This window comes from Xyrauchen texanus, chromosome 18 (assembly GCF_025860055.1).
Source record: "Xyrauchen texanus isolate HMW12.3.18 chromosome 18, RBS_HiC_50CHRs, whole genome shotgun sequence".
Classification (NCBI taxonomy): Eukaryota; Metazoa; Chordata; class Actinopteri; order Cypriniformes; family Catostomidae; genus Xyrauchen; species Xyrauchen texanus.
The window spans coordinates 30,086,845-30,098,101 of record NC_068293.1 but is presented as its reverse complement, the minus strand read 5'-3'; positions in this window follow the sequence as shown (position 1 = coordinate 30,098,101).

Sequence of the window (11,257 nt, the reverse complement as noted above, 5' to 3'; positions counted from 1 at the left end):
TTTTTTCCACTCCATTGAATTTTCTTTGGCTTTTCATACTCAGCCAAGCTCTTTAAAGCTGCTGTGTGTGTGATTTTTTTTTTCATCAGTAGCAGCACCAAATGAAAATTCTGTTAATACTTCTTTTTAAAATTCAGTTTCAATATGCTTCATTGTCACATGACTTCATCAAGCTGCATGTTTAATTCAGCTACTGGCATCCTATAGACCTTATTAACGCTAATGCCAACTTTGATTTTTAATGAGAATGACAACAAGGCTGTGAGGGATAGACTTACAGTCTCTTCAATGGGCTGCACTGCAATTTAAAGTGTTTTTGGATCATTCTGCAAACACAACATTGATACAAAATCTGTCCAAGAACATTCAATATACATATAACTCCAGACAGCATGAGTTGTGGAAAATCAAATGTGCTCTAGGAGCTTTATACAGCTATCGTTCAGGCCATTGAAGAGACTGTAAGTCTATCCCTCACAGCCGAATTGTCATTCCCAATAAAATTCAAAGATGGAGCTAAAGTGAATAAGGTCTATTATCATCTTTGAAAAAAAAAAAGGTAATTTGGATTCTTAATCCAATGTTAACATGTCTGTGACAGGGCTTAACAGGTTAATCAAGCCTCCAAGAGGGATAAAGGCCGACTGGACGGTGGTGCGACAGAGAGAGAGAGCGCGACACCTTTGTGTGTTTGTGTCTTTTCGTTTTAGTTATATAGTTTATTAAAAATATGATTTATATTGTCAAGCCGGTTCTTGCCTCCTTTCCATGAATCCCTTTACACTGGTGCTAAAAAACGGGAAGGAGGAGGAATATGCCTTAGTGGAGTTCTCGCTGCTGCCATCAACCCCAAAGGAGTAGCCGCGGCCATCTACCTGGGGATGGAGGAGCCCAGCCCCTGGAAGCAGAGAAACGTCCGCCAACCGCGAGGGGAGAAGGGCCTCCTGGCTGACCTCCTGGAGTGGTCAGGGCTACTGCCAGGGGTGGGGGGAGACTACTACCAGCCGTTAAAAAGCGGCGGGGTTAAGTACCCCCTATTTTAATAATTATTGTTTCCCTACCCATGTCTTCTTCGAGATTCATGAAGGCGGGGATGACCTGCCAATTTCTACCGCTGCTTCATCAGAAACTACAGTATCATTGCAGCACCATTCACATAATTGCTCAAGGGAAAACCCAACAAGTCGCCATGGAACAACACTGCATATAAAGCCTTCATCTCCCTCAAGTCAAGCTTCATGACCGCTCTTATACTGAAGTGGTCCTGTAACAATGTCACAGTACCCCAGCCAAGCTTAATCCTTGTGCATTTTTCTCCAGAAAGTTAAATTGTGCTGAACAAAACTATGATGTGGGGAACAAGGAATTACTTTCCATGAAGGCAGCACTCGAAGAATGGCGTCACTGGTTAGAGGGGGCATTCCACCCATTCCAAGTTATCACTGATCACAAGAACCTTGAATAAAATCAAGGTAGCCAGGAGACTGAATCCACGTCAAGCCCGAATGTCATTGTTCTTCACCAGGTTCAATTTTAACATCACTTACCACACTGGCAGCAAGAATAGCAAAGCAGATGCACTTTCACACAGGCATGATCCATCCCACATCCAACTTCATACTGGAGCAATCCTATCATCATCTGTCATCATTGCGCCGATTAGTTGGGATATCATAGAAGAAATACAATGAGCACAACAGCACAAACAGTCACCACCTGACTCCCCCCCAAACCAAGTACTTTGTACCACAAGCTCTAAGGCTGAGAACTATCCAATGGGTCCATACTTTGAGGACAGGACACCCTGGCATCCAAAGAACAATCACAATCCTTCTAGTGGCCATCTTTTATTTGTGATGTTACTAAATATGTGAAGTATTGTCAATTGTGTGCAAGACCTCCAGGGAACTGCCCATGGGATTACTCCAACCACTGCCAATACCCCAAAGACCATGGTCCCACCTGTCCATCGATTTTGTCACTGATATGCCAAATTCCAACGGATGCACCACCATACAGTTAATTATTGACCGATTCTCAAAATCATGTAGACTTGTTCCTCTCAAGGGTTTACCCATGGCTATGGAAACTGCTAACGCTCTATTCAGTATTCATTGTCTATGGATTAACAGAAGACATAGTGTCCGATCGAGGTTCATAGTTTATGTCATTAGCATAATTGATTATGCTAATGTTATTTGAAGTGTAAATACGTCACTTGGTCTTGCCGACTTTTTCGTCGGAAGTGATGGTAGGTCCTACCCAATGGGGGAGGAGTAACTACAAACATGGTGACTGAGGCAGAGGGTCCTCTGCCCAAAGAAGATGCTGTTTACCAACAGGGAAATGATTTAGTGGAAGATATACATCACATGGGGTTACCTACGGGGAACCAGCTAACGCGAAGCACCTACTCCAGTACAGGGCTTAGTTAGCACGGGCTAGGAGGAAGTCATCCAGGAAACACATCTTGTGAGCACTACTGGGAGTCAACAGCGCAGGTCTTCAGCTCCGTGGAGGTGAAAGGTGCTATACGCAAGCAATATACCTGGCCAAATGCCTCCTGGCTCCTCTAAGGAACCTGATGATTAGGTCATGCTTCCCTACCGACTTACCGTCCACTGTGTCATGGTGTGCTGCTATAATGGCTACAAACACCTTCAAGGTGGAGGGGGACAGCCATCCCTCCAACCTCTTTCACAGGAAGGAAAGCACTGATCTGACTGCGCAACTCCAGGGGTCTTTGCGTTGTGAAGAACACCACTAAGTTAACAGATGCCACTTCAAGGCATACACAGCCCTAGCCTGAGTGATCGTATCTACCACGGCAGGTGGTTGGCCACTTAGGTCTTCCGCGTCCCATCCAGGGGCCAGACATGGAGATTACAGAGGTCTGGTCACGGGTGCCAGATGGTGCCCTGTCCCTGAAAGAAGGTCCTTCCTTGGGGGAATTTGTCAGGTAGGGGCTGGAGCATGAGGTCAGAGAACCAAGTCTGGGTGGGCCAGTAGAGTGCTACTAGGATGACCTGCTCCTAATCCTCCCTGACCTTGCACAGGGTCTGTGCAAGTAGGCTCACTGGGGGAAATGTATATTTGCAGAATCCAGGGGGCCAGCTGTGTGCCAGCACGTCTATACCGAGGAGCGCCTCAGTCAGGGTGTACCAGAGCAGGCAGTGGGAGGATTATTGGGAGGCAAACAGGTCTACCTGTGCCTGTCCAAATTGACTCCAAATCAGCTGGACCACCTGAGGGTGGAGTCTCCACTCTCCCTTGTGGGTAACCTGCCATGACAGCGCATCTGCTGTAGTGTTGAGGTCACCCGGGATGTGAGTGGCTCGCAGCGACATGAGGCTTGCAGCAACAAACCACCTTGGCAGTTGATGTATGCCATCGTTGTCGTGTTGTCTGTCCGAGCTAACACATGCTTGCCCTGGATCAAGGGTCAGAACCTCCGCAGGTTGAGCAGTATTGCCAACATCTCAAGGCAGTTGATGGGCCAACATAGCTGTGGGCCGTCCAGGAGCCTGCAGCTGTGTGTCCGTTGCACGTACAGCGTTTTTGCATCAGCATCTTGAATGGGAGTCTGTGTAGAGCCCGGTTCAGTACTCGCAGGTCCAAGATTGGAGCGAACCTGCCAGAATGAAATGGTGGACGGTGGTCATAGTGACGGCCTTGCACAGTGGATCTTTAACCCAGGGAATAAGGAAACTGCTCTTTTGTTAAACTTTTGGGTACCACAGCTACTTGAGAGTTTGGCAAAATGAAAAGGGATCAAAATATTCTCCTACTGGCCCTCCACCGGGGATGAGTGGTCTGTTCACCAGCTCTTGAAGAGCGGGTCTCCTGGTCCCTGGGTCGCCCGTCTCCAGGGTGCTTCGAAGCCTTCTTCTTGGCGGCTGGCCAGGTGGCGTCTTCTTCAGAGGGATGCCCTTGGCGACGAGCAGACAGGTTTCAGGGTCTTGAGCTGCATCAATATCTGGGCAGGATGTGTTAGATGGTATCCGTCTGCTGCTTCACTGCTGGGCAAAGTACTCGACGGTGTCGCCGAATAGGCCAGCCTGGGAAATGGGGGCATTAAGGAACCGTGCCTTGTCAGCCTCTCTCATCTCGACCAAGTTGAGCCAATTATGGTGCTCCTGGACCAACAAGATGGACATCGCCTGCCCGAGAGATCGCGCCGTGACCTTTTTTGCCTGGAAGGCGAGGTCGGTCAGGAGCACAGTTCCGGCATCAATCCCGGGGTGGAACTACCCTCGTGCGGCTCTTTCAGCGCCTTGGCTTGGGGGGCACCATAGGCTTTGGCCACCAAGGACGACGTAAACCTACAGGCGCTAGATGGGAGTTTGGCGCACCCGCGCCAGGTGGTGGTGCTCTGCGGGTATAGATGCACTGTGAGCGCCTTATCCACTGGGGGCATCATAGAGTAGCCCTTGGCCGCCCCACCATCGAGGATAGTGAGGGCGGGGGAGTGGAATGATTGGGACCGGGCAGTAAAAGGTGCCGTCCACGATCTTGTCAGCTTGGGAAAGCACACCATCATTTCCGTGTCAGCGTGTGACTGGGCAATCTCACCTTAAGGGGAAGCCCAGCCGAGGTTTTCGCTGCCGACTGGATGATCCCGCTCTCCGATGCTGCGCTTGTGAGCTCACCTTCGTGGGCCTGGAACAAGAGGTCGAACTTGCTCTGAGACAAGCCGGTGCACTCATCCGGAAGCTTAATCGGGGCAAACGAGCGTGCTGGGGAATGGGAGGTCTGTGGGGATTTACCCAGCATAGGTGGTCCCATTGAGGTCTCCAAATTGCCCCCAGTGCTAGCCGCACTGGCCTCAAACTCATAGGTAGAAGGACCAAGGCGAGGAGATACAGGGTTGGCTTGCTTTCTTACAAATGACCGAAATGTTGCCAAGGTCATGTTCTTGCAGCGCCCAAGCATAAAAGACAGCGATCATGGCCGTCAGAAGGCGAGAGATAACAAGCGCAACCAGGAATAACACACAGATGGAAAGGAATCTTTAAAAAGATGCGTCTTTAAAAAGACATTTCCGTATGTGCCGCTCTTTTAGAATATACGCTTTTAGGAAATATACTCTTTTAGAATATACACTTTTAGCCCAGGGGCGATCTCTGCAGTGCACCTGTGCAGAGAGGGGAAGAAGCCACTGTAATGCGCCTTCAGAATCCTGCAGTGGTGAATGCGATGCTGTGGGTATTCAGCTCACTTTTTTCTCAATGAAATAGTGACTGCTCGGCTCCGAAGAGAAAATCTGAATGAGCGGTTTGCACACAAGCTCCTTTATACCCATATGTGTGGGGGAGTGGCATGAAAATACTACTCGACAATTCCGATTGGCTTTTTATCAAAGATCAGAAGGTGTCTCGGGCTCCCAAGAGTGACCCCAAGTGTCACATCATTGACACAATGTCGAGTGAGTGACAGATAGGGAACTACAATAACACATGAAATGAATGCTAGACAATGTTCAAGATAATGAAAAAAGACCCATTCATTAGTGTCACAACTTGTTTATACAGAAAATATATACATTCTACTTATTATAAAACAATAGCACATTGATATATCAAAATGACAGTTGTGATGGAATCTCATTAATACTGAACTGTGTCAACAAATTTATAATGTATATTTATATTTTATAAACAGCTACTGTCATCATCCACCAAATTTAGCTAACAGCTATTGATAAAGCTGGCTAGCTAGCTAATGCCGACATAGGCTATTGTATGAATGCAGTCAATGTATCATGCAAAAAAAAATTATTACTTCAAACTACAGTCTTGCATAATCAGACCTAAATCCACACTTTGTTTTAGGCCTGTTCCAGCACGGGAGAGTCAAATATATTATGCAGTCTCAAAGTTTCTAGTAAAACAATCATAACTGTGTCATTTTAATTATGCTGACTCATCTGTCAGCATGATGCTGGTGAATCACATTCAGTCTCTTTGTTTTGGTCGATGTTATTGTCCCTATGGAGTGTGTGAAAGCGATCATGAGCAACAGGCAGCTGGCTGCAGTTCATGTAAAAGCCACAGGTGTCATTAATAACAAGGGTTTCTGAATCTTACATAGTGCACTTTGAATATTGAACCTGGAATATTATTTTAACATTATCTGGTATTGTTGAGTATATCAGAAATTAGCGATGTTTCGCAACTGTTGGTGAATGACTGTAAACGGTCCACTAGTGTGCCCATACATTGTTTTAATAGTTTTATGCCTATCATAAAGCATATTATTATTATAGTCACATGATAGTGTCTCAAAATGTGTTTAAGGTCATATAGCCAATCCCATATTTATGTGTACTGGATAAGAGGTCTGGCATTTTACAAGGGCATTTCAATAAATAAGGTAACAGGAGTACATTTACCTATTTAAAGGTGCAATATCTATAAAGAGAAGTATCATTATGGGAGCAGGCCGCAGCCTTTTCTCTCTAAGTTTTCTCTCCACAATATAAGTATTAGATTCGGCTGGGGCCTTTAAATGCTCATAAAATGCGCCAGGGAGGTTCTTTTCCTTTCCTATTTTTTCAGGGGGGAAAACACAGAGACCACACCCTGCCCCGAAGGCAGGTAAACATGTGGCAAATACGTCTCATGGGCTCAAGGCTGCACATGGAAGAGGAGCAGCAGTAAGTCCTGCCTTTCGAAAGGTAAGAGCTTTGCTTTGCTCTGCCCAAGGGAGACGAGGGTCTATGAAAGGTAGAAGATACATCACAGGAGGTTACCGGGGTAACTGACACCTGTGGAGCACTTACCCCAGTACAGGGCATGTTAGCACACGTGCTGTATCCGACTGCTAATGCACAAAGCACGCACTGGACACAGCAACGATAAGGCTGGGTCTGCCTTCTCCTGGGGCAGCTTCGCTTGCAGGCTCACCATGTTCCCACTAAGGGGGAAACTTGGGCAGATAGCTCGGTCAGGGTCTCAGGATAACGTGAGAGTCTTCCGGACCAAACTCCAGGCACATTTTGCTGACAGAGAATGCTTGCAGGTCCCGACCCTCTTGATGGAAGTGAGCGCGGTCAGGAGGACGGTCTTATGAGATGGCCTTTAACTCGACTGACTGTAGGGCTCGAACAGGGCTCTCCAAAGGCCCAGAGGACGATGGAGAGGTCCCATGAGGGAAGAGGCGTGGTCTAGGAGGATTCAACCTCCTCGTGCCTCTCAGGAATCTGATGATCAAGTCGTGCTTCCCTTAAAACTTACTGTCTACTGCATCATGCGGGACACCCCCCAGCCTCTCCTGCAGGAAGGAAAGCACTGATCCGGCTGCACATCTCTGGGGTCTTAGCGTCAGGAAGAACACCACTTAGCGAACACACACCACTTCAGGGTACACAGCCCGCCTGAGCGATCATGTTTTCCACTGCGGGCGGTAGACCACTTAAGTCTTCTGCCTCCCATTCTGGGACATTGGTGCCAGATAGTGCCCTGTCCCTAAGACAGAAGATCCTTCATGAGGTCCGAGAACCAAGTCTGGGTGGGGCAATACGGCGCCATGAGGGTGACTTGTTCCTCGTACTCACCATACTTGCACAAGGTCTGTGCAAGTAGGCTCACTGGGGGAACACGCATTTGCACAGCCCCCGGGGCCAGCTGTGTGACAGCATGTCTGTTCTGAGGGGAGCTCCCATCAGGACATACCAGTGCGGGCAGTGGGAGGAAGCAAACAGGTCTACATGTGCTTGCCAAATCGACTCCAAATCAGCTGGACCACCAGGGGTGCAGTCTCCATTCTCCCTTGTGTGTCACCTGCCACGATAACGCGTCCGCTGTGATGTTGATGTTGCCAGGGAAGTGAGTGGCCCACAGCGACCTGATACGCTGACTCCAGAGGAGGAGGTGACGGGCAAGTTGCGACATGCGACAAGAGCCTTGATGGTTTATATAAGCCACTGTCGCCTACAGGAACACAAGGTCTGTTCAAGGGCTGAAGGAGTTAGACCCATGCGTACCTCAAGACTTGAGTCTGAAGCCAGTTATGTAGAGGTCTCATATGCATAAACCCGAGAGGCGTGACCGCCGCTGAGGATATCATATACCCCAGGAGCCTCTGAAAGTATTTCTGTGGGACCACCGTTCTCCACCTGGATAAGTTCAGGCTGTTCAGCACAGACTGCGCATGCTCGCTTGTGAGGCATGCCAACATTGAGACTGGGTCTAACTCCACACAGAGAAAAGAGATTTTCTGAACTGGGGAGAGCTTTCTCTTATCCCAGTTGACCTAAAGCCCTAAACGGCTGAGGTGTGTGAGCACCATGCGTCTGTTTGCACACAGTAACTCTCGCGAGTGCGTTATAATCACCCAATCATCGAGGTAATTGAGTATGGGAATGCCCACTTCCCTTAATGGGAATCCCCTAATAGGATTGTTCTGGCCAACAAGCGGGACGGGTTGGAAAGAGATAGCCATGCGTCCAAATTCCGGGCAAGGGTTACTAATGGAAGGATCACATCTGACGTACCTGGGTGTGGGTCCTTGCGGCAGTGGGGAGCAGGGAATGCCACGTCGGGGAGTGACGCTCCGACCTGAGGTGGCTGTGCTGAGGGACCCCTCAAAGGACTTACCTTGCTCTGCATACCTCGTGTAAGGCAGGCCGGCGACTGTGGAGGAGGGCCTCTCGGGCTATCCTTGAGGCTCATCACCACCAAATGGTGTGGTTTATGTGGTGCAGCGGGACACATGAAGGTGGCGAGCCACGTTCATGAGGCCCTGGTCATGAGCGCTCGATGTCAGGTCGCTGTAGTAACGTGACTGTGGGCACCGCCGGTGTGACCCAAGGAGAGAGGAAACTGCTCTTTTTTTTACAATGTGTGTACCGCAGCCTGTCCGGGGTGCGGCGAACATAAAAGAAAAGGGAACAAAAGATTCTCCTCCTGGCCCTCCACTTGGGGATGGAGTGGTCTGTTCACCAGCACCCGTGTTCCAGCAGTCGTCTCCTTACTTGGGTCGCCCGTCTCAGGAGCGCTTAGGAGCCCTCTTAGCGGGCGAGTCGAGAGATGGGTTGCGTCGCTCTCCTACGGGGGGCTCTACAAGGGGGCCAAAACCTTGGCTAAGGCTGGGGCGGAACCGCTTGGACTTGTGTCGCCACAGAGGGACGTCCTTGGCGAACAGACGGGGTGTGCAATCTTGAACCGCGCTGGAGTAAGATGTGCTGGATGGTCTCTGTAAGTTGCTTCACCACCGAGCCTTGTCCGCATCTCTCATCTCAACCAGGTTCAGCCACATGGGGTGCTCCTGGACCAAGAGAGTGGACATCGTCTGCCCGGGCGACTCCTTATCCGCCTGGAGTATCGCATCATAAACCTCGGCCACTCCGCCATCGAGGGTAGTGAGAGCAGAGATGCTAAATGATCAGGTTCGGGCAGTGAAAGGTGCCTTCCATGACCTTGTCAGCTCATCATGCACCTCCGGGAAGAAGGGGACTGGTGGGGGGCGTAGCCGTGAGCAGCGCGCCGACCCCAAGAATCAGTTGTCACCAAGGTGCGCTCCAATGCAGCGATCGACATCTCATCCAACCTGCTCTGAAAGAGACACTAGGCTGGCACTGAGGCGAGCTGCCTGCCTCATCCTAGAACTGGACAGGAGCAAACGAGCATGTCAGGGTCTGTGGGGGATTACCCGGGGATACCTTCAGCATCAACCGGGGAAGCCTCATACCTGTAGGTAGAAGGACCGGGGGGGGCAGCTGAAGTGGCTTTCCCCGGAAGAAGGAAAGCCGTGTCTGCAATGTTGCCATGGTCATGTTCTCGCTGTGAGAACATGAACCATCCATGAATGCTTCCTCAACATGATCATGACCTAGACTCATGCGTAATCATGACCAGTAATTGTGACCATCAGAGGCGGAGAGGTAACGACCACACCCAGGAACTACACAAAGACGGAAAGACACGTCTTTAAAAAAAATGTCAATGTCAATGTGTTTGCTCTAAAAGAGAAAATATACTCTTTAAAGAGAAATACACTCTTTTACTGCTGTCGAAGCATGCAGATGGAGAGAAAGCCACTGGAATGCGCCATATTTTCAACAGCAAATGCTTCTTGAAGAGGTGAATGGAACAGCAGTGGAATTCAGCTCGCTGATACACAACTGCTCGGCTCCAGAGGAAAAATCTGAATGAACTCTGCAGTGCAGCTCCCTTTTATACCTGTATGTCCGGGGGAGTGGCATGCAAATTCCAATCGCAAATTCTCATTGGCCTTTCTCAAAGAGTTGTTTTGGGGCTCTCAAGATAGTGACAGAAGGGGAAACATGCTTTTTTCCTATATTCTGTTTGCTGTGGTTTAGAGCACTGCAGGCCAATTGAATAAATGATGAAGTTAAAAATTGTGTTTGTGTTTTGGTATGGCTGTCAGAGTGTGTTTTGTATTTGTGTATTGAGAAATGTGTTTGTGTGTGTGTGTGTGTGTGTGTGCGTGCGTGCGTGCGTGTGTGTGCGTGCGCTAATCTAAATGTTTGCACCTTTAATGTAAAAATTTTATGTAACAATAAACTCAAAGTATTAGTTATAACTAATATTATATTATATATAGTATTATAAATTATATATATCAATATATAAATATATTATACATACTATATATATTATAAAATTAGTTATAACTAATACTTAGATTTTATTACAGCACTTAGTCTGTTTGTATAAGAGTCTATTAGCTTGGCACATCTTGAATATTTTCCCACTCTTCTTTGCAAAAAACTTTCCAGATCTGTCAAATTGTGACGGCATCTCCCTTTTCAGGTCCCCCCCCCCATCATTGTCATGCTGAAAGGTGAAAGATCTCTTAATTTTCAGCTTTCTAGCAGATGCCAGAAATTTCTGTGCCAAAACTGACTGGTTCTTGGAGCTATTCACGATTCCCTCCACCTTGAATAAAGTCCTAGTTCCAGCTGAAGAAAAGCAGCCCCAAAGCATGATGCTGCCACCACCATGCTTCACCGTGGGAATGTTGTTTTGCTGAGGTGCGGTGTTGTTTTTGCGCCAAACAATTTTGGGCAAAAAGTTCAATCTTGGTCTCATCAGACCAAAATCAATTTTTCCACATGGTTTTGGGAGACTGGATATAGGATTTTGCAAAGTTTAGCTGGGCTTGGATGGGGGTTTTTTTCGGCAGAAAAGGCTTGTGTCTTGCCACCCTGCACCATAACCCAGACAGATAGAGAATATGAGAGATAGTTTTCACTTGTAGGGAGCAACCAGTACTTGCCCGAAAGAGCTGCAGC